Consider the following 25341-nt stretch of genomic DNA (forward strand, 5'->3'; position numbering starts at 1 on the left):
CTAAGAAAAAGACTTTTAAAACTAATCAGTCAAAGCAGAACTACAGATTTTTCATAGTGAAGTCGAAAACCGACTTTTAATTTAAAACTAAGTTTTTTCCTACAATTAGGCCCTTTTAGTCTGACACCTTTTGTGAGCAATGGGGAAAGAGCTTTCTTCCAGTACAAATCCAATACACATAAGCCAAATGACTCTAATAATTAGCTGTTTTCCATAACTCTGTGCAAACCCCCAGTGATTACAACTATATGGCCACAGAAGTCTTATTTTCAGGGTACTCTCAAATGTCAGAGAAAGTCAAATTCAGTAACTGAAGCAGCTCCCCCCACCCCGACTTTTAGTATAAAAACATCCAGCATTTTATTTGAACAAGCTTTACCCTTTGTTAATATGTAGAGAACACAGACATACTATTTTAATTCCATTTAACCATTTTGACAGGAATATTTCTCAAATTCATTAAGCCTATATTGTTAGTTATCTGCACAAGTTATTCCTGAGGTGTTACACCCAAAGATCATTGATGAGAACACTGCACAACAACAACATGATGCCACATAACAGATTTACAGTACAACTTTCTTAAAGACATTAAACCAGTTTAGCTCAATTTTATTGACATATCTTAAAATATTACACACCATTCAACTTTGGGGAAAATTCTAACTTTATTTCCCATTACACTGAAAAAAAGTTGTAATTATTTTTCTCCAGCATGTTCTGAGACATAGTTAGCAATTTCTTAATTTTTTTCTCTGAAAACCGTTTTACTGCACACATCTTAATAGCATCACAAGTTCTAGAATTTTACCTTCTGCTGACGTAGAGACTTACCCCTTAAAGCATGCTATCTTTCCCAATTACAAAAATACTTCTTCCTCAAATAAACACTCTGCTTTTACTCATTTGCTTTAGAACTTCAGTGTAATGAATGACATTTAGTGACCCATAACCAGGCAAACTGGTTCTAATCAACCTCTATATTCTTTCAGTGATCAAAAGTTAGTAAGCTAGCGAGATGGTAAACAACAATGTGAAGAAAGGCCAAAAACTCTCTTGTGCTTTTTTAGATTAAGATGAAAATATTCTGTCCACTTGGAAACTGTTATCATCCTTACTTGCAAATGTATGAAATTGAGTTTTTAGGAGACCTACAGCTGTATAATATTGAAATTATACTTCCAACCGATAAGAAATGTAAAGTCAGTCCCCTAATAATTGTTTGGATTTTTGTTGGTTTTTGTTGTTGTTGTTGTTTTGGTTTTTTAAGTTATTACTGTAAGTAATTTATGGCAGAAAACAAGTCTTCATAGTAACCAAGACAATCTGAACAGTAACATAAATTGTGTAAGATTCCTGCCTGAACCAAAGCAAAATAAATCAGGCATGCCCTAATTTATCCCCTGCCTATGATGTAAACTATGTAACCTATGTAGCTGATGTAACCTATCCTTCAACACCTGTGGTAGTATTACTCATTTATTACATTTTCTGCTTTTAGGTAAAGCAATATTAAATACATTCCAGACAGCTTCTGGGAACAAGTGTGGTTTTGCCTGAGGTCTCAATTGGTTAAAAGTAATCCTCACTCCACAATTATAGAAAAATTCAGCACAATTATCTATCCTCTGTAAACTTTCCTGTTACATAAAAGTGTGACCCATTATACTGTTAACACACTGAGACAGATCATTTTTCTTAACTTTCACCCATATTTAAAAGAAGATAGGTCCTCCTATGGAGCTCAAAAGATGCAATCTGGAACTTGGAAAACCTAAGAACAAAGACCACAGTGACCCCAATAAGGGACATTCACTGTTTGTAAATAGTATCTTACACTTGTGTATTTTTAACTGACAATAGGTTTTGTGATTTCCACAAGTCAGGCTATCTTAGTATCTACATTTGCAATTAGGAAAACAAGTGATTGCAATTACAGCAAAAAACTCTAAATTCATTACATAAAGAAAACTTGCATAGAAAGCACACTTTCAATCATCAGGAAATGCCTTCTTGTAAAGTATACAAGATGTTTGAGTGAATCATTAAATCACATTTTCAACTAGTGCTTTAAATGACATAAGCTTATGTGAAAGGCCAAGCCTGCACTGAATTGCGTGAGTTAAGTTCATCGTTTAGAAGTCTACAAGACACTGCAGTGACTACACTAATGAGTGGAGACAGAAGACACACAGTTGGTAAGTACATGCTGTTCGTTAAAATCTTTCAGAGTTGTCCTTGCTGCCATTCTCCAAATCTTCTTCAGCTCTGCTATGTTGCTTTTCAGTCACAGGACTAAACTAGCACCAAGCTTCAATACAGTTTGTTTGTACCATAGCACAGCATCGCAAATTCATATAAATGGATATTTGTTTTTTGGTTTGTTCCCTGATAATATGTACTATTTTCATTGATTTATTGACTATTCAATTGTCATTTTCATAGTTCCATCAGAACCTCAAGATCTCCTCCAATCAATAACAATATCGATTAAATGTCATTATACTGTTTGCATATATTCTTTCACATTTTTCTGTCCTCTTGCTGTGTATGCAAGAATACATACAGGTTTTCTCCTCAGAGACCAGCTTAATTCTATTGTACATAGCTAACCACAATTTAGATGAAAGGTCTTTGTAATTTCATTCAGAAGATTGATTTCACACTCAAAGAATGCAATCAGTTACTTACATGTTACAGACTTCTCAACTAACTTTCTGTATTTAAACCAACAACAAGATACCACATAAATTATACCACATAAATTAAAGGGACAATGTAAGCTAAGTACTGAAAGCATCAGAAGGCACAATGACCAATTTAAACTTTACTGTGAAATGACATCATTTGCCTAGCTAGGATTCTTTTGTTTTAAGCCCAACCTCAGATAAAGAATATTACTTCTTTTGCAGAGTTACATTTATTCCTTTTCTCAAAGCAGCACATTCTATAAACCTGCAATGTCAGTCAAAGGCATAAAACATTCCTCTACATGTAAGTATATGCATACTACAGCAGTATAGCTTACTTTGTAGTTCAGAAGACAATTCATAATTTAAGTCCTGAATCAGTTACACATTATACAAAGAAAAAAAAAAGAATTGTTTTCGATTCCTCACAAAGTATTCTGTTAAAAATCAACATTTTACAGTTGACAGTAGTAGCTCTAAAAGTCCTAGCAGAGCAGAAAATACCAACAAAGCAGGTCATGCCAATTTTAAAATGCACATACTACATTTTTAAAAGCTATATTAAGTATTAAGTCTAAGATTAGAAATGAAGTACAAGCTCACTTGAGCAAATGGGACTTCCCTCTCACTTGTTCAAAATACAAAGTCACCATGAGCAGCTAAATTCTAAGACGACATACCAGTAAAGAGTGAGCAGAAAACTTGAGAATTCAGCTCTCATTTGCTAAGGAAGCCTGCATACCTAGTTCCATCAAGACCCATGTCTACATTAATGAGAATTTACTGAACTTTGCGTTCTTACCTAAAGATACTCATGAAAGAATCAGGCTAAAACAGCTTAAAGCAAATTGCTCTTAAAAGTGTTTAATGTAATTTAATAGAGAAAGATTAGTTTTATAGTCCAAAGTATTCCCGAAGCAGAACACTAAACAATGTGAAGAGAAGCAAAATCTGTGTTTAGCTAAATTCTGTCTCAAAATAATTATTGTAATTGTGGGGTGTGGACAAGAAGTGTTGAAGTAACAGATTTTTTTCTTTCCCTAAACTGACAGCTTGCAACTGCAAACGGAAACCCAGATTCTACAGTAAATCTTCATATGCTTTGTCTTACAAATAGTTCCCAAAAGAGCTAAGGACAGGATAGGGGAAAAAAAAAATCATTATTAAAAATTTGCTATTCTGGTAGCTGGTCAGATTTATCACATGGTTATTTATTAATAGTAGAAGTGCAAGTTTAACACACTGTTTTGACAATGCAATGTACATTTTCTGTACTTAGAAACCAGGTAGGTAGTATGCAGGAAACAAAATTAATCTCAAGTACTCGTAATTCTGGCTCTCAACAACTAAGAGAATGCCATGATAGCTTTTTGACTATAATAGTTTGCAGGAAAAAACATAATTGTCATGATAATTTTAAGTACTGGGGAAGAGGGTGTTCCTATTTTTGTATCATAACACTGTATACATAAATCACAGTAATCTAGATACAAGTTGCAATACAATTCATTTTTTCAATGACTTTTTGTCCTGAGTGTTTAGTTGTATGTCTAACAGACCCAAGGAATCTGGGGGGGGGGGGGGGGGGAAATCTACTCACCTTTGTTTGTTTTATTTGCATTAAGCTGTGAGATCCACTTCCGCATTAAAACAAACCTGCAAAGTAAAATGAAAATTTACTGTACAGCTGTCATTGTTTTCTGCTTGTGTTCTGTAACACCAGCCAAGAAAAGCAAAACAAGAAATTCCTACCCACAGATGAATTCTACCAGTTTTGTCTCAGGTTGGAATATCAAAATTCTAGTGTCTTTCTATCAAATAAGCATGATTTTCAAATAACAAGTGTTGTTACTAAGCTACCAAGAAACCATATCAAGTATACTTATGCTATTAAACTACGTGGGCAGAAAAGGGGGAAAAAAGTTGCATGACAAGAAAAGTTCTCCTGCATCCTCTGCCAGTGCCTTCACACTCAGCTATCTTATGTTCACTGAACGGGGAATGAAGCACATAGAGGAAATGGTTACAAATGAAAGCATTTTTCTAACCTTCTTAGCAAAAACTATCAGCATATCTGAAATTAAGTGTTGGACAGTTTTAATACCAGTCCTCACCAACTCCTCACGTTTCCTAGGAAAAAGTTGTGTTAACTATCATTTTAAGTCTAGCTGGCCCATTTAAAAATCTTAACCTACTTTGCCTTCATGAAGGCTGATTAATGTCAGATTAAACACTCTATTTTCAGTTTTGCTTACGGATCTTCAAAATAACTACACAAGGAAACTTTTCACTTTCTAGTTGGAGGCATCAAGCTACATGACATTTGGAAGATACTCTGAAAGTCACTGAAGTTGCACACAACCAGATTCAGGTACAGCATCTCTGCAGAACTGGTTTATTACCAATGAAGACAACCAGCATACAGTTTTCCAGCAGAGGTTATTCATATCTAGACTAAACTCATGTATCTATCACCAGAATTAACTCCCAAAGAGATACGTATCCTCACATACTACCTAAAGATTCCTCTCCTAAGTTTGTCAGCTTTTTGAATCTGAGTTACCCAGTCAGCCTGTCTCAAAGCCACCTGTCTAAATTACAAAGGCAACATAGTTTTCATGGTTCCTGACTCAACTGCAGACCGAATCTTTGCATCAAAGGACTGAGCCCAGACAACCGAAGGAGACCACTGCAGTAATCCAGCAGACTGTAACACTTTTTTCATGGAACACCTTATTCTGGACCTAGGAGTTCAGACTGTTGCATGAAACCGAAAGCCTTAGCCTACATAATCTGGAAAGCATCTACTCCTTAGATAAAGCTTAAATACAGGTATTCTTGAATGTAGCACTCTTTGTTCACAGGGAGCTCACAAAGCACTTCAGGGGGGGAAAAAAAAAAAAGCAGGGTTACCCGTTATCTACATCTGGCACAGAAGCAAAGAAAAGGGAAAACAGAAGATGGACCATCATAATTAGGATATTGTCCAGCTGAGGGGAAGGTGACAAATTTCACCACAAGACTATCAACAAGCAAACTGCTGAAGGACCAAAGGGCTGGCCACCACAGCCCTGCGTTACAATTCTGCAGGGCCCTTTGAAATTTAACTCCCCCTTTTGCGATTTCAAAACCTCCAGTGTTCAAAAATTCACCCCACGGGAGACGCCACCTGCAGGGGCATGCAAGTATTTCAGTGCAGGCAATACAACCCGCAGTGAGACACCCCGACCTTAGCCCAGACTACTGACAGCATCAAGACTCGCACTGTTGAAAGTGGCCGAGCCTACACTACTTAACCAACACTCACCCCTCAAAGCCCTTCTGCTGTCAAGGAGAATTCCTCTCACTCCAGCACAAACAATCAAGTCTTAACACCTACTACTCATTTCAAGGGTGTTGACATTTGAAATAACCAAGCACCTGAAATTCTTTCCCAGTAGATTCAAGAGAGGTAGTTCTCCAAGACTCCTCAGGGAAAGGCAAAGATTTCAAAATCACAAATGCTTTGCCTCTGATTTTTCCTGTCTTAATTCTCATTATCAGGAAAGGAAGTGGAAATGAAAGCAGCTCTCCCTCACCAGGTAATAAAGCAAGCGTCAGAGGGGACTGGGAAGCTGGTAAGAAATGCAGTTACAGTGCACCCACCTGGAGGCCTCACACAAGGGAAAAGTGGCCCACAGCAGTAAAAGGACTGCTACAAAAATGTTATGCTTCTGACCACTGATACGCAGCTAGTCTATTCTCCAGCAGAGAACAGCAAGTAGGAAGAAAACTGCAAAGGCAGAGATAGGCAACACCTTACAGGTACCCCCAGTGATATTAAAGGGACACGGACGGACTCAGTGTCTAAAAGCACAAGCATTTCTCAAACAATAAATATGAAGTAAGGCTGGTTTGTGGGCAGGGATTTCGCCTTGCCCAGTGGAAAAAAAAAAGCAGCGTATCAATGATACTTCTTTTCATACAACACTGGAAAAAGGCCAAAGCAGGCACAAGTTCTCCAGTTTATATGCAATGACTAAATCACATACGTAGATATTGCTCAAAGATAGAAGCACAGTAATTCAAGCATGTGCACACTACAGAAAGAGAGAAAAAGATTCTCAAAAAGCATCTGAGGAATAAGCTAAAAATATGCAGGCTGTAAATTAATCGTTGATGATCACAACACACCAGTTAAAAAAAAATGAAATCTTTCTGACTAGCTGGAGATCAGCTCCAAAAGCTTCCATTATACTGCTTTTCCAAGTATACAACAGTTACAGTTGCTACCTCCAAATTCAGGTTCATTAACAACAGTTAAGGTAACTACTTTCCCACCTATACAAATAGAGAACATTTCATCCATGACCCTTGTATCAAGCTCACAGCCATTCACAATACAAGGTTTACATGAAGACAAATAATCTGAGTTCAGACATGAGGTACTTCACAAAACTTGCTCAACTACCCCCTTGGTCATTACCACCGCATTTTATTTTTAAGACTACATTTGCTTTTGTTCACCTCCTATTCAAGTTATTAGGGTCCTGCTTGCAATAATGAAGTATCTCCTAAATCATGCCCCTCTCTGGGGAGAAGAATTATTCTTATTATAGATTCTTATGTTTGAGAAACATAAGAATGCAAAGGTGTACAATGAAAAAATAAAATTTGCAGTAATCCTGCTACGAGTTCTGATGCATTTTTCTACCATTTAGTCCTTATCTCTAATAGAAAAACTCTTTCCTAACAGATCTGTAACAACTGATACTTCTACATCTATCCAGGGAAAGACCCTTAACTGTCTCTAACCACCACCTTCTCCTGGAAAGGTTGCAGTCAGGAACATAAGGACATAAGGTGCTCTTTTTTTTTGTTACTGTTTTTTAAAAGTAAGGAGTTATAATGTAATATAAAACTTGCTTTTGCCTCCATAGCTGCTTTTGGTTAGAGGGGAAGGAAGGAAGACAAAAGAACGAAGTGTAGAATAAACTGTAAGAACTGCTTTTGTTAGTGTAAGATGCAAAAACCACAAAACCAATATAAGAACAATATAACAATATTAAAATGCAAAAACACAGCACAACCTTTGCAGCTGTAGTCTTAACTTCAAGTACTTACTGAGATTAACAAGACTTCACATGTTGGTTGAGAGTGACATTTACCTTTATTAGGACACTGATGTCCCAGCAATAAGATCTGCTAAATTCAAAGGTGGTGGAGAGATTTGGCAGGAGAAGGGATCGAAATTTCCTTCTAATATCTGATGCAGCTCTGGAAATCTTCTATAATCTTACAGAAATCTAATAAACCTAACAAGGCAGAAAAAACAGCTAGCAGAAAGCAGAGGTTACAAAAAGCCCAGAAGAAGCTCCAGTTAACACCGCACCCACAACTACCAAGGATAAAATAATTTTAGAAGAGGACTGAAAAAGGAAAAACCCAGCTGACAGTAGTCTCTTTCAAATCAGTTACTACAGCTGAATACTCACTGAATACAAACCCAGACTTCCATTTTATCAACAAGTAGTCATCAATAGCCTCATCTGCACAAAATGTAGCTTCAGCTCTCCGCTAGTAGAAGTGGTTTTGATGCATTTTGATTTCTATTGAAAAGTATAAACCTAACTTAACATTCTGTACTGACAAATATATAGAACTAACATACAGTGTGTGCTAAACAAACACCTTGAATTTGAACATGAGATTCTTCTCTAAAGCCACAAAATTAATTCCCTTTGAGAATTTGCAAGTTATCTGAACCTGTACTACCCCAATCAAATGAATTATAAATGCCACAATCTATTTTACCAAAAAGTTAAATTTGCAAAAGAAAAATAACAATCACGGTTCTTGCAATAGTTACTGCAAAGTGTTATTTACATGCAAGTACCCTAATGAAGCCATAATTATCCAGAAGGAAAATTAAGCATGAACTTAACACTTCACAACCTACATGGAGACAAAATTTAAGTCCTTTTATTGGAGATGCTTCTGCCTTCAAAGAGTCTTCAGTGACTAAAAGAAAGCAAGAAAACAAGGGACTGAGAAGACTGCCTCCTGCATTTTCAGTCTCCTGCTAGATTTTGAGTTATATATGAAAAAAATAGTTCAAAGAAGCTACAGTTCTTCAGTTATCTATTCACCACAGTAAAACGCACAGGCACAGTTCCCAAAGCTGTGGTGGGGCTTTCACATGGAACTGCTGAAATCTTTAATTTTTCTACTCACAGGAAGTTTTGCTTTTTGACAACACCCCAGATGGAATGGCGGAGCACTTCAAGGAAAAGTACGACAGCATAGGAGATGAACACAACCAATCATCTCCAGACTGAAGCTGTTTCAGTCCAAACAAGATGATTACAAGTAGATGAATGCAACATCAATAGGACTATCACAGTGGAGAAAAAAATGAAAAAAATGGAAAAGCCCTTGGAGGGAAAAACATTCTAGGTAGGCTGGGGTTTGGACTAATAGAACAGCCATTAGTTAAAAAGGTTGCTTTTCATCTCCATCTCTAAACAGATATAGAAGTAAGCATGTGTGCCTGTTGTGTACACATTTACAATGAAGATGGAAAGACATCTACAGAGAAACAAGAGGATATGAACAAAAAGCAGAAATATTTAAGAGCTGTTTGCTTTGAGCATGTATCATTCAGCAAGCAAATATATAACAATCAACATACAAATGAAAGCATCATAAAAGCACTAAATTCAAGTATCAGTTTAAAGATAGAGTTCTGAAAACATTTAGAACTTCCAGACCTTAAGAAAGAATATCAATATATCATCTCTGAAGGGTACTTATCAATGCAGTTTCCCCACCAAATAAGATAAGCTGTAATATTCTAAACATTGTTGATATCCAATGTTTACAGTCCATCAATATTCAGCTAAATCAAATGGCATTCCTCATGCCATAACTAACAATGATAGTTAACAGAACATAAGCAATAAGCTATAGAGAAATAATTCACCTTCTTTCTACATTATTTCTTTACCAGTTTAAAGTACTGGTCAATATGGCACTTGCATGATAAACACCTGTAGGTTTTCAGTCATCCTTCAGCCTATTTATCTTGACCACATGAACTAGCTCATGGTTCCCTGCAGTTACATACCTTAACCATAACAGCTTCTCTCAAATAGGATTCTCTCAAGAAAAGTCTAAAGCAGTGTGACAACACATCTCCATTTCACTCCAAACTACTGACACAGTACATAACCTTGGCATCATCCTTGACATTGAACACTTCTCTTTTCGTTAGACTATCAGCAAAATCTCTTCAATACGTTACCTGTGCAGTAACTGCCTCAGCCCTTTAGCTATGGAATTCCTCCCTCCTCCAGCCTGAATTACAATGTGTTCCTTCACTGTATCACCACATATATGCTTTACATACAGCACACCAAAATACAGCAACATACCTTCCAACCATGAGCACTGCATGAATGTGCTCCAGAAAACAAACACAGTTACAAGAGATCTTGTGTACTTCATCAAAGTTGGTCATGGTTCCTTCGGAACTTCTAGTCCAGGTTTGCATACTTCAGTTTCTCAGCTGAAGTAAGTTTTCAGAAATCCAAAACAAAGCTTTTTCACTGAAGTACTTTTTCCTAAAGGCAGTCTTTATTTATTTTTTCAACACCTGAGTCAGCACCTTCCACTTGCTCATTTTAATAAAATACCTTGTTCCACTTCAAAGTTCATTTTCAGAGTAGCAAACTGTACTGTTGTTGCATGTTTGTAGTGTCATCCTCTCTTCTACGAAGCCCACTGAATTTTGATAGAACAAAAAGGAGGCAAAGCTGAGCGTAAGAGTCAAAAAGTTTTCACAGTTGTGTACACACAACTGGTGCACCCCCTTTCATTTAACACGAAGCAACAACATTCCATTGTCCAAATGACTTTTTTTTTAAAAAAAGATTATGCATTTTTCTACGGTCTTGAAAGATGTAATTTATATATTTGGCACAAGTCTGAGATGCAGTAAATGAGGCAGGAGGATTCTGCTGAAATGAGTCAGAAGATTGTTTTGTACAAGATTGTGAAGATGTGAAATAGATTGTAAGATAAAAATAATAAACATGTACATACAAAGTAAATAAAGCATATACAGTACTTAAGAAATACCATGTTTTAAGTACAGATACTTGCATTCCAAGCCTTAGGCAACCAGACACTTTAACTAAGGGCCCTCTCAACTTCTTACCAATAACCACTGAATAATTTTTCAGAAGTCCCCTTAATACAGAACTGTTACCAGCTCCATCTCTACTGGATGGATTGGGTGCTTTTTCAGTCAGGACATCTGACAGAGAACTTCAAGAAATTGAAAGCACTGCAGAAAAGTGGGAACTGCTATAGGTATACAAGACATACCACACATATGGGACTTTGATGAAGAGTAGACACAGTTTATTCTCAGCCTATACCCACCCCCAAGCCTGCCACCTTTGGAATCCTGACATAAACAAAAATTCATCATTTAGTCTTCACACATTCATCACACTTCACACATCCATTTCCTGACCGACCTCTTCATTATACCCCTCTGAAATTCTTCAGCGTCACTGTGTTCTTCACAATTAATGAAAAAAGGCAAAAAGTTAATTCCAGAATACATACATACACATCCCTATGCAATGAAGTATAATGCAGATAGCTGCATGGATACCACTCTTAAATACACCCCTTTCTTATTTTTAAATTTTCAAACAGGATGTAGGTTTTCTATCTTTTTAAAGTTTAGCTCAAAATAAGCTTTGCTGAGAAAAAAACATTAAGGGCTTAATTTCTGTAAAACAGAATTATGTTGACACATACCAAATAATTTGTAAAATAGCATTAGTTTTCTTTTAAAATGATTACTGAAAGAGATCACTTACCGTACTTTTTTTTTCCCCTGCAAGTTGTTTTATAAGGACAAAGCTATTAGTAAAATTTAAAACCATTAAGTAATTTATTTTTGCAGAAAACAATTTTTAAAATTATTTACTAGAAATTAGTCTTTCCAGTAAATTGATTAATATTCTAAAACAAGAAGATTGATGATATCCATTAATATCTAAAGTGGATTTAAATCTGTTTCCAGTACTGACTCTTTAACCTAAAAGAAATATCTTATGCAATGTATCTAACAGTAGATGAAAGCAGCACATTAATAGTCAAGCCATGTTGTTACTGTAGCAACAATGATTTCGGGTAGCCATTTTCTCTTCAGCTTTAACACCCTTCCATCACCAACAGTTCTTGCTACAATCTCTGTAGAAATCCCAAGGCAGCAAATTGCTCAAGTTTCCTCTCTGGCTACATACTTTAGGATACCTCCCTCTAGACTATTTTCTTTAGTCAAGTGTACTTACCTAACAGCATTCTCTAACGCTGTACTCTACACAATTCCAGCTTACACTAATGAAATCATAACAGTATGGCAATGCACTTTTAGAACAAGTGAATTTAGGAGACTGAGCAGTTTGCAGGACAATGGTAAAGAAGAAGAGCAATGTGATTACTTCAACCTTCAGGCTATGAGAACACAGTCCAGTACAAGATTACTCAAGTCGCAGAGTGTATTCTTGGTCATTACACTAAGAGCAGTCACAGAAAAACCCTCCTCAGATCAGAGATTACAAAATCAAAGCAGGTGCTGTAGCCAAAAGCAATTTCTTAGTAGATTCACATCTCCCTGGATTTTCTGTTAGAAAACTGATCTGAGACAAAAATAGCACACACATTCATTTCCAACTCCTCCTCTACACTTTTGCAGTCTTAAAAATGACAGCATCTTAAGCACTTTCCTTGCTTTAAGACTGCAACGCCATTTTTCGAAAAGGCTGAGCCTAAAATCCTACAGCTCAAAATTACTGATAAATTACACTATTTTCATAGAAACATAGAACAGTTTAGGTTGGGAAGGACCTTAAGTCCACCTAGTTCCAACCCCACACCATGGGCACGGATACCTCCCACCAGACCAGGCTGCTCAGAGCCTCATCCAGCCTGGACTTGAACACCTCCAGGGATGGGGCATCCACATCTTCCCTGGGCAACCTGTTCCAGTGCCTCAACACCCTCTGAGTGAAGAATTTCTTCCAAATATCTAATCTAGACCTACTCTCTTTTAATTTAAAGCCATTACTTCTTGTCCGATCCCTATCATTCATGTCCCTAACAGAGTCCCTCCTGAGGTTTCCTGTAGGCCCCCTGTAGGTACTGGAAAGCAGCTATAAGGTCTCACTGGAGCCTTCTCTTCTCCAGGCTGAACAACCCCAGCTCCCTCAGCCTCTTTTAATAAGAGAGGTGCTCCAGCCCTCTGAAAAAAAAAAAATATCTTTTTCCATTACAGTTTGAAAGCAAGCAGTTGTGTGAGGGCACTAATAAGAAAGTGAAACACACACTCCATTCATTGCAGCAATGAAAGGAAAGATAACAGAAAAGATTAAACTAGAATTTCTGAAAGTTGCCTGCAGGAACTCAGCCTGCAAGTACCCCAACTAAACAGGATCTTAAGTCCAGATGCATTTCCTCACAAGCTAGTTGTACCTGAACGCATGGCTATCTTAGGATCATGAGCTCTAATGCCCATCAGTGTCCGGTGAGGCAGCATTTCTGACACTTCTCATAGACCACGAAGGGAAAGGGAATCTCATGTTCACAGCCTTAGAGGAAGTGTATATTCCATGCACGTGAACCTGTAAAGTCTAAGAAAAAAAAATCTGGAGATTTCATGCACTTAGATTTCCATAAACATTTGTAAAACTGTGCTTATAAACTAATAACAAATATCCTGCATACAAGGGCATAAACTTGAAATGTAGGTAGGCTTATGTTGAACAATAAGTTAGTATGGCTGAGATACTTTATTCTGATATCCCTATGATGGCAACCTCCAGCAGAGGACAGAACAGACACTGGAGTATTAGCATCTTTAAACACCACAGCTAACTCCCAGTCTGATCATCAGAGGGCTAAGCTGTCACTATAATGAATGTCCCAGGAAGAAGAAAACAACTACATAATCACTTAAGATATCTATCTATGCCAGTACCAGCATTCTTCCTACAATAGTTTTGTCCATATAAAATATACATATAAAAATTTGCTTTATATAATTAGATTCAACTACTGAATATCAGATTTGAAAAGAAGCTGTAAAATACTTTTGTTTCTAATTGGGTTTGTATACATTCTATTCCTCATGATGTATGAAAGACTTCTTTGGAGAGACACACAGGTACCAGTAATGTAAAGCCTCTTCTTCATTTCGCAGGAGCCTGCTTTATGAAGGCAGAGAGGGCTGCTTTGGGTGATGGGGTCAAGATGTGTCTCCCCAGAAGTGTTCAAAGCCAGACTGGATGGGACCTTGAGCAACCTGATTTAGTGGGAAGTGTCCCTCCCTGGCCATGGTGAGGGGGTGGACTAGGAGGTATCTTTAAGTTCCCTTCCAACCCAAACCATTCCACCATTCCAGGATTGTATAGTAGGCGTTGATTTTTTTTTTATTTTTTTTTTTTTTAGGTAAGTAAAAACCCATTCCCCACTCAACTACTCAATGTTCACTCTCGGTTTGGTAGCACTTTAAGCTTCTGACATTGTCTATCATATGGAAATGCTTCTCTCTTTGAACATATGCCCTTTAAATGTTTGTGGACTTTGTTTCACTGCTCATTTCCTTTTGCTTAGTCAGAACTTGGGCAAAAGTCTTCTATCTTTGAACAGTATTTGAAATAATTTTAAATTGCTTGAATTATTTGAAATAATTCTTCCAAACACATGATAGCCAATGGACAATCTCACTCCTTCCAACGTGTAAAAAAAAAAGTGTTTAGTAATAAAATATCTGGGATTTCAGTTGTAAGTGTGTAGTGTTTCATGTGCAGACTCATCTCCCTTCATTTGCATACACAAAGTATACTGCTTTTTTACTGCCTTGTCACACCTGCAGAAATAGATCTTCTGGCCGAGTTTCCCCTACCTAGCAATAACAAAGACCAGCCAATAAGCTGAGGCAGGACCTACAGGTTCTAACAAATCTATTTAAGGTCACAACATTCCTGGCATACCACAAAACAGAAACCCCATTACACTGCAAGTGTTCGGCCACTTAATCTCCACCTCCTTAGCTGTTCCATTTGGCCACGTGACATACATTACCACTCGTATGAAATATCGATCTCATGATAGAAGTGCTGATGTCTCCATCATGTGATGGATTACAGCAATGAATACCTTTGTTCTGGCTTTAGGAAAACATCCTCCTGGTATGCCCTCAAAGCAGCTGTGAGACTTTCAGAAGAGGCAACAGCAAAAAGGAAGCCACGCTGGTTATCCTGATGTGTGCATACCCTGTCCACTGGCTGTAGTTAGGCATCTGATCTAGTTGTGACTTTACAATACACTGGGTTGTCACAGCGTTCTGGTATGTGATTGTTTAAGTTCAGTTTTCCTGACCAAAACAGATTTTCCAAGCAAACTTTCTAAAGCAGCCCAAGAAACAGAACAGATGTGAAACACATTGCCTAAGCCTACTTCACACACTTTACACTGGGTTACAGGAAGACTGCAGAAGAACAGAATCTGAACCAGCTAAAAAATGATAAAAAAAAAACATGAAATCATTTATATAAAATCAAGAGTATGAAATAAATACCTGCACATTTGGCACACACCACACACACAACCACTCCATTTCAGAATACTGAAGACATTATGTCTGAATCACTAGATTCACTAAAGAAAATCCAAAGAACAAATAAAACAGAAACTGAAGGAAGTTAACAACAAATAACAGGCCAGCTTCCCCAGTATTACACTTCAGAATACCCTAACCAAAGCTATTCCCTGACTGTATTTTAACCCAGCAGAAAGTTGCTAGGAATTCACAATGTTTAGAGGAAAACAATATGACATTTGTCTTTACTTTTTTTTTTTGAGTTAGTTTTCATAAAATACTCAGATTTGTACTGAAAACAAGACTAAAGAAAGGGGAGGATTTTTTTTTCTTTTTACCATTTTTTTAAAATGAGTTGAGTTGCCCTATTAAGAACAAAGTGCGAATTCTGAATTAAAGAGTATTGGTAACAAAAGCTTAAGCTTCATGGTTGCACTTCAATATTTACGCATTCTCACAAATAAGCTGTTGATTAATATCATACCTCTTTGATTTTCACTTCTGAATGCCAAAGTCTCCTTTACAATCAGAAAGAAATGCAAATGAATCAATAGTGATAGAAAACATTAAGAAAAAGGACAACCTTAAGCATGTTGGAAACAGTACACTTTTTCCTGCTCAAAACAGCTTTCCAGAAGATAACTTTTTTTCTTTTAAAAAAAGGAAAAGTTAAGATAAAACTGTTCGGAGGAATGAAAGTGAAGTCACAGGCAGATTATTTTGAATAAAATTACCCTGGGCCCTAGCATTAATAGTAATTTGGAAGTTGGAAGAAGATTTGTTTTAAGATCACAGAAACCAAAACACAAGGGATCACTTCTCCTCCCTCATTATTTTCTCATCCCTTGAAAAGAAGTAGGCACCAGCATTCTTCAGGACCAGCTTACTAGATGGACCTAAGGCCAAGTCAATTTGAAATACGTTAAATAGAATTTCTTTTAAAAGAGCCCAACATCCTAAACATCAAAATGATCATGTCATAGGAATTGAACAAAAACACTTTTCTCTAAATGTCTTAGCCGACAAAAGAACAACTCCCTATTAACACTCCAAAATGGTATTAAGAAATTTTCAGCTGGGGTACTGCAGTACTTGGCGTGCAGACATATAAATCCATCCCTCTAATTCCTTAGTGCATACTTCTGGATTTCTGAAGAGACCACAGAACCTGGATGTCTTCTCAGTTTTCCTAAATGCCAATAAATTACCTGAGACATAGCCTTAATTTAGAATTTCTTATCTTGTTCTGCAACACAGCACTCTTACATTCCAAAGTAATAAAATAAGATTAAAATTGTTCATCTATATGTGAAAAGATTTGTATAGATAGGCAAAGGAACACACACAACTTCTGCAACGATTACAAAATAATTAACAACTAAATAATTTTTGACATAAAGACTTGCTATACTACCTCTTGCATATCTTCTTCTCTGTTTACCTCTGCTACAACTTCAGTAGACTCAAAAACGTAAGCCAAATTCACAAGTTTTTAAATAACTAAACTCCCAAACCCACTCATCTCAAGTCAAACAAACCGTACAGAATCCTCAATCAAGAGAAGAGATGCAGAAAACAAAAGGGGAACTACACCTTTCAATTCCTACTACCCTGTCCAACATTTAAAGAACCATCTGTTTTGAAAGATGACCTCTTTCAAGAAGGCTGCAATCATTTTTTTTTTCTCTACAGGATCAAAATAGGAGAGCTCTTTGTATTTTAGACATTTCTAAAAAATAATTATTGCTCTATGTGTATGGTATTTTTGGAAATGGTATGACACTCCAGTTACATAATAACTGAAGTGGTTTTTCCCAAGCATCACTTCTATTTTTGGTTCTCTTCCTTGTGCAGAAGTAAGTAATCCCTGTTAACGCACATGACGCAATGGTAAAAAGCAATAGCAGTCTTTCAAAGTAGAGTGATAGGCCTGGCAAACAATTTTTTTCTGGGCAAGCTGTTCCTCTTCCTCTCCAGTCCCTTGGAGGGAGTCCCTTGGAGATGGACCTTGCTAATCCTCCAGCACTTTCTGCCACACGTATAGCAGTGAGAATCACCGTGAACTTAACCAGTAAGTCTTGCCACCTAGGGAGTTTGGGAACAGGGACTTGTAATTTACAGGAACATGGCACTGAATACTTGTGATGTACCTTATCTTAAACAACTAACAAAAGATGTCTGTGAGAATCTCTGCTAAAGCCACTCATCAACAAACCTACCGCTTCCCATCACAACACGTGTCACTCCTGTCCAATACACTCAAGGCTTTATAAGGACACAGAAAATGGCAATTGCTATCCCAAAGCACTTAGAAACTAGCAAGTCAGACAAAACAAACCTTCTGAGGTTTCTCCAACACAAAGATATAGAAAGAATATACAACATGCTGTCTCTACAGTCTTCGTTTCATGTACCACACAAGCAACCTTTCCACCTCAGTTTCACCAGCATTTCAGCTTGCATATGAGAAGCAAACTCTCCCAGCTCCCACTCTATAATTGCTCCAAAGCCTCCAAGTTTTTCCTTCACAGTTAATTGAGGTTAATTCACTAGTATCACATGCCCCCCCAACTTACCCTCTCACCTTTTCCCCAGAAGAAAATTGCCACAACATAATTTTTTTCTTAGTTAATAAGTACCCGAGTAGGGGGCACTAATTGCTACTTTGTTTTCAACTTCACAGAAGATGAAAAACTGTTTTTCCAGTAGCTTCAGAGTTGTAACCATCATCATTATTTTTATGCACTGTGATTGCTTTCACTAGATGCAACAGGTTCTCATTTTTTAAAACGTTGCTCAAGAACAGAAAAGATTAAGTGATGTCATTGATGCCTATTGGCATTTTTAAATTCTGCATAGAGATCCAATAATGACAACAATAATAAAGGAGCCAGGAACTAAGCAAAAAGTACAGAGTACCCACTTCACCGCGGGAGAGAACCGAGCGAAGGCAGCTGTGAAACTGTCACTTTCCACTCACTGCGATAGCACAAACAATCCCGACTTTCTCACAGAAGATACACTCATAACAACTACCACATTAAAACAACAAAGCCCAGCACTTCTGTGTGAAGAAACAGGGTTATTTGTACCAGAACTTCTCAAGCAAAGGCTGTCCTACCTTGAAAATATAGTTTCTAATACAGTGTCAGCTTATAGCAACAAAATAAAAACCTTTCGAAGCACAGAATCTAGTCTTAGGTTCCTAAGATCATGCAGAAAAACAGTTCCTTGGCAAACAAAATAATCATAAATACAATAAACTCTTCAATAACCCACAAACACTTTTTGGTGGTTGGGAACCTAATTTTAGGGTCTACATTTTATAAAATTCCTACCGCTTTTGATTGAAAAAAGATATTTTTTTAATGTTAATTTAACAACAGAGACAGTCTCTGAAACTCTACAGCCACAAAGCTGTTGGTTTATGCCTACATACGAAGATGAAGAAAGACACCAGCAATAAACATTATAAACATTAAGTCCTTTTGCAAAAAGAGAAAGCCAAGAATTACTTCAAATCGGTAATGCTCCTAGAAAAGCTGAGCAGAATCAGAAGCAAACAGCAGATATACTCAGAGGCCTGCCACTCCTGAAGAAAAAAAAAGTTGAAAAAGAATAAAAAAAAGAAAAAAGCAATCTACGAACCACAATGCTCTAGGAAGAGCAGCAAAACCAAAACCAGCCAAAACCAAGCACACCAACCAGCACCCAGCACCCCAGCAAGTGCAGCCAGACAAGAACCAGACACCTGCCCACCACTTCCTACTAGCAGCAGCACAGCGGTTTCACAAGTGCCATGCTTTACAAGCAGCCATCACTAAGAGTTTTCCAAAAGCAGCCCGCCGACCTCTGCAGGCCTTTACTGGAGGGAAACCTCAATCAGAAAGCCCAGTGCTGTCCCCATCAGGAAGCTGACCTAGGAAGGTAGGTGGGATAAAGCACAACTCACGCTACCAGCGCGCCAAATATTACTCAGTGAAGGAGCAGGTAGGACAGATTCAGTTACTACTCCTTCAACGTTACAATGATCTGATCGCATCTTAAGGACTTCTGCACTTTTCACTCAAGCTAAAAAAGGACATGTAAAAGTAAAAGGTTGTAAATAAAGATAATCTATACAAGACCCATAATGTGCATCTTGTGTTCTACCACTTGCTTGTGGGAAGCACTCTCCCAAGGCAGAGCTAGCAGCCAGCCCAGGGAACCTGAGAGCTGCAATGATCGCAGTTCTAGTCTTCAGCTACAAGAGGACAAATCAATACAGCACCTGTAATTCCTCACATCCTGTTTCCCAGGATGCATCCTTTCCCCCTTACAGTTGCTTTGTGAAGACTGTAACATTTAAGGCAGACAAAAAAACACAAACAACAAACAAAACAAAAACAACCTTCAAATACTCATAAAATAACAACCCTTTATAAAAAAAAATCTGATGGCAAATACCAGACTGCAACTTTTTTTTTTTTTTTTTTAATTTTCACTCAAAAACCAGTATGCCCTTAAATCCAAAGTTTTTGTAAGTATGGTACGTCCCTAACTTGCAACATCAAGCATACTGAAGTTACTGCACACTAACAACAGGCCTGCAATATTCCCAAACCCAGCAACCTGACCTTTGTTCCAATTTGCGCACAGACTTTGCATCCTTTGGATTAAGTTTCAAGAAATACTAAATTTCTAAATAACCCACCATCCTTCAACTAGTCAGTTACATGTAAGATGAAGCACTCAGTACCAATCAATACATGCCAACTAGAGATTTACCTTTTCTAATAGCTGGGCTGAGTCACAGTAAGAACAGCAGTTCCCCTACCAACACTACCACAAGCGCATCAATTGGAGGGAGAGCTTTCCGTGTCACCAAATTGGCCAAGAAATGGCCAGTTAATATTTAGCATAACAAAATGCACCCAAAAAATGCATACTCACTGTTAAGCCACTGTCTCCCCCCCTTTAACCTCATTGGCAGTGTAAGGGCATTGCTGCAACAGTTCATCAACCTAACAGCTGCTGTGTACAGTTAACAGTGGCAGAAACGCAGCACAACAATGAGATACTCACTATTATTTGGGTTATATGCTTACTTTTAAATTTAAAAAAGCTTGCTCTCCTTCAATGAACCAACTCCATTTATGAATAAATACAATATAATTAAGAGTAGACTTTATACCAAGATTAAATACTCATTACATTGCACACTAGGTAACATGACCGATCCTGTGACTATTACGCTCTTTTCAGTTAAAACAAAACGACAAAAAAAAAGAACACATTGCAAGTCCATGCAAACTCATTACATGGTCCTTCTTGACAGACAGCTGTGATTTGAGCATCAAATTGCATTTTGTCTAACACTACTATTGCATTTGGCTTCATTTCGGTGATTTCAGTAATGAGGGAAATCACTGCAACTATTTCACATCCTCACACATCAAAAAGAAGCCCTTTCTGCAGTTTGGTGAACAACATGGCCATGACTCTCACACCACCACTGCTCGTGTGAATTCTCTGCTATTAGCTGACACAAGTTTAGATTTAGAGGATACACTGGCATAAAAAACTATTTTCTTTTTTTAATTAAGCATAAAAATGATGTCTTTTTCAGGATGGCACAAACTGTGGGGATTCCCTTAACCCAGACAGCCCAGTGTTATCTTTATGCATATGAACCAGACTGACCAACATTCACGATTTCCTTGGGCAACTTTAAATCTTTTCCCAGTAGCTATATCAAGTTTACATCTACATTCAACAAAGCAGCAAGGAAAAACACTTCACTATCAAAAACATGCTTATATTTAGAGTGCTCAAGGATAAGTGTATTTTGAGAGAAGAAAGACTTGTTTGGGTTTATTTTACCAGGAATTTCTTCACACAATGAAGTTGTGTGAACACTAATTTCAGGTGAAGGAATCATGCTTTGGAGGCTCTGCCGATTTAAACCAGTTTAAAAGTCAATTTGAGTGCAATCTTGTTCAGATTGAATCTAATTTTATTAAATGATCTTTTCCCCAGTCTCTTAATACACTGTACAGAATATCAAAATGTAGAGCACAGAGGGAACCAGTTCAATTTGGCTTAAAATAACTATATCATCAGAGTAGTGCATTTGGCATTGAAATGATACAATAAAAAAGAAAAGAAAACAAACACACCTTAACAGGTAGTCCTCTAACAGCCGCATCACTTGAACTTTGTTGAAGACAAAAAGTTGTTTTAAACTATAGAAACATAACAAAAGAGTGATGATCCCAACTAGCCAAATCAACAAGGCCAGTCAGCAACTGCTCAAAGGACTTTCATTCAAACCAACCTCAAGAGGAACCGCAAAGAAAGCGGCATGACTACTCTGCCTTTTTCCAAGTTCTGAGATCTTTTGCAAGCTGGTAAAAAAAACTGAAAGTGTTCCAAGTTAATAGGTGTGTGTGAGCACACGTGCTTTATTATTACAAAGAATTTTATTCCCTTTTCAGTTGTTTTCTCCAGAAGTGCCTTCAAAAGGCTTGAATGAAAAAGTTTGTGCATTTGTAGGTTCTGCTAATACATGCAAGCACAGGCACAGACTATTGCTTCCAACAGAAATTCCACTGACAACCAAGTGTCCATACTGAAATACAGCCTTCACTGTTATTTTAAAGCGGAAGGCATTGCCACTATTGTTTAACATCCTGTTTATTCAATTGCTGATGCTCCTATTTCAATCAATTGTTGCTCTAATAATTAACCTCACAAGGATGCTTCAAGTCAGCAGTGCCTTTTCTTCTTACTAGCCAGGTCACCCACTGAGAGATTTCAAGACTGTAGTAATCTCTTTTAGCATTCACTGGTAAACTTTTATACACGTGTTCCTGGGCATATACCTTCAAGTGCTACTCATTATAGAATAGATGCTGGATTTCAGAAAAAAAAGTCGAAGTAATACATCTTTGCCCTGAATTTGTTAAATGATATAACCAAGTATCATTTTGAATATGACGAAATACCATACAGATCAAAGAAAAATAAAGTTCTCTCTATAAACAAGAAAAGTTTTGTTGGTGACAATAACTGTGAAATCAACTCCCCCCCAACTCCTTTTCCCTGCAGAGCTTTTTTTTTTTTTTGTATTAAAAAAAAACTACAATCCTCTGTTTGAACAAGTGCTAGATGTTGGAAGACAGTATTTTGAAGGCTTTCTCTACTCTGGTTATAATTCATGTATAACTCTGCACCACATCCCTCTGCAGTTATATTAGACAGGTTTGCAACATCAGCTTTGATTATAAGTCAACGTAATAGGATTGTCACACTGCACTGCTCCTCCATGCACTCTACTTAAACTCCTCTCCCACAAGGAAATCGCAGCATTTTCTCCGCATCTAAGTGACCCACTAAAAGCTCCTCAGGACCTATTTCACCTTGTCTAATCAGTTCATTTATTCTTCCCTCAAATCACCTGCCTTACACAAGTCAGGTAGCAAAGAATTTTATATAGAAGAATCACATCAAGTTGTCAAAACTCCAAAGTACCTCTTACACATGAAAATTCTTCCATTAAAGACTTGTTTTATAATTTGAATGAAAAATTATTTTACAACTATTATAAAGAAAATGTATTGCGCAAACTTCTCAGTAAAAGGTAGAATTCTGTGGTGGAATTCCAGAGATGCTTATCAGCCTCTTGGAGTGTTTGTCCCATGTGTTAATTCATTAATCTATACAACACGAAATGGCTTCTTCCCCTAAAATCTGGTGCACATTCATTCCCCATATGCGTCTCAAAGCGAAGTTCCATGACACAATCTTCATAATTAAATTACGTGCTAGAAAGGAGGGGAGGATCAGAATATCACTGCAAACGAGATCTTGCTTAAAGGGCCAGAGTTGTACAGCACGGATGGAAGCCTATTTTGATATACCATGCTTGCATTTCATTGCCTCCGCGACTTGTCAGTTTATAGCCCACATTATCCACTTCCAACAGACTAAAGGCTGCACATAAAGGCAGGAAGAAAACTTGGCAGATCGCAGGTAAGGAAACAAACGGGTCAAGCCGACGCTGATCACCGCAACCTGACGTAACACAAACTTTGCGAGGCCCGCCGGCCCCCGAAGCAGACGGCAGCCCAGCCGCACGACCCGACCGCCGGCGCCGTGAACTTTTCCGCCGCTGCCGTGCCCCAGGAGCCGCACCCGGGGCAGGCGGCGGGCCGGCATCCCCCAGCCCTTTGTAGCGATGCCGGGCGGCTCCGAGGCCGCCCCGCTGCGTGCCGAGGAGGGAGGGAAGGGGCCGGCCGAGGACAGCGACACCCAGGCGGCACGGAGCGCCCCGGCCGCGCCGCTCGGTCCCAAGCCGGGCGGAACCCCCCAGGGTGACCCCGGGCCCCGCCGAGCTGGCAACGACCTCCTGCCCCGGCCGTGCTGCGGGCGGCCGGCCCGGCTGCGGTTACCTGGTCCCTAAGGCCCCCGCTGCAGACGGCCGGGCCCCGGCGGCCGTCCCCGCGCCCCGCCGAGGCGGCCCGGGGCTGCCCCTCTCCTCCGCGCCTGGCAATGGCGGCGGCCGCGCCGCCCCCCCGCTCCGCGCTCACTGGCTGCGCCACTTCATGTGACCGAGCGGGTCCCTCCCGGCGCAGCCCTTTGTGTCCGGGGCACCGGGGAGGCCGCCCGCCGGACGGACGGCTCGGGGAGGGGGGCTCGGCGCCCGTGGAGGCGGCGGGGCCGGGGGGGGGGGGGGGGGAGCACAGCGGCCGCCCCCTCCCCGCCCGCCTCTCCCCACGCCGCTGCCCCGGCCCCTCGCTCACCGCGGCGCGGGCGGCGGCGGCGCCGCAGCAGGTCGGAGGCGGCCGCCATGTTCCCGCTGCGGCAGGATGGAGGAGAGAGCCGCCCGCCGACCGACCGTCAACTGCCGCTAGGGCGCCCGGACGCGCCCGGCCCCGCTCGGCCCGCGCCCCCCTCCTCTGCCGGCTAGGGGGGTGAGGGGAGGGGGGGAGCGGGGGAGGGCATTTAAAAAAGAAGCCTAACGGGAACTCACGGGCTCGCCGGGCTGTGCGTCACGCCGGGGTTACGTCCTGCGCGCGCCGTCATGACGTCATCGCGCAAGCTTCCCGACCTCCCCCCCGTACACACACAGACACACGGACACACAGACAGACACACACACACGCACGCACCCACCGAGCCACACGCGTCCCGGGTGGGGGGGCGCAGCGCGCATGCGTGCGACGTTCCCGCGCCAGCGCTGCCCAGCCCCCTCCCGCGGCCAGACGGGGGGCGGGAGGGGGCGCGCCCCCCTTCCCGCCGGCGGCGTGTGAGCGGCCGTTAGCGGCGCGCGCTTCTCCCTCAGCGCCGCTGGGGCCGCGCGCGTTGGCCCCGCGGGGTAGCTGCCGGCAGCGCTGTGAGGGCAGTTAGGGACTGTCCCCGCAGGCGTGAGGGAAATGTGCCCTAAAAGAGCCTTCCCCGAAAGGCGGAGTGCCTCCCGCCCCGGCGCGGCCGCTCCTCACCTGCGCCAGGCTTGCCAGCGGGCTCGGGAGCGGGAGGTCAGAGCGTGTGCTGCCTAGCGGTGCCTTTCCCACAGAAAGTGGAAAACTAGGTCAAACGCTGAAGGAGCCGCACAAAGGAGGCAGAGTCCTGCAACGAGCAGCGTCTGGCAAAGGATGTGACAGGGCAGTGTGAGGCAGGAGCATGAAACCCGAGCGAAGCAGCAACGTGAGGGGAGAAGAGAGCCACAGGGGCGGTCAGTCCTTCCCGAGGGATCAGGGAGGACAGGACCCTGAGAAAGTAGCATTTGATGCCAATTTTCCTTCAGATTGATGGTTCTGCTGGCAAACCCCGACTCAAAAGGGCAGGGCTCCAAGCGAGACAAGTAAATTGGTGAATTAGGGACTGCTTTGATAAATTGATAAATTAGACTTTTCCTGCAGATTTGCTAGGCCCAAAGGATTTCACACTAGAGCGAGGAGGTGATGAGGCAACTTCAGAGGTGTGAGCGGCTGTTGCTGAGAGCTCATGAAG

General features: G+C 40.0%; 1 protein-coding gene across 1 annotated transcript in view; it reads right to left on the reverse strand.

The window, feature by feature from the left end:
- ZNF644 (zinc finger protein 644) overlaps positions 1-24401 on the reverse strand; it is a 53774-nt gene extending 29373 nt beyond the window's left edge. Inside the window, 4 exon segments of the mRNA XM_050712205.1 lie at positions 4291-4346; positions 8165-8278; positions 10103-10451; positions 24362-24401. The gene's annotated coding sequence lies outside the window, so the exon portion shown is untranslated.
- Between the last annotated feature and the right edge of the window lie 940 nt (positions 24402-25341).

The sequence above is a fragment of the Cygnus atratus genome, chromosome 8 (assembly GCF_013377495.2).
Source record: "Cygnus atratus isolate AKBS03 ecotype Queensland, Australia chromosome 8, CAtr_DNAZoo_HiC_assembly, whole genome shotgun sequence".
NCBI lineage: Eukaryota > Metazoa > Chordata > Aves > Anseriformes > Anatidae > Cygnus > Cygnus atratus.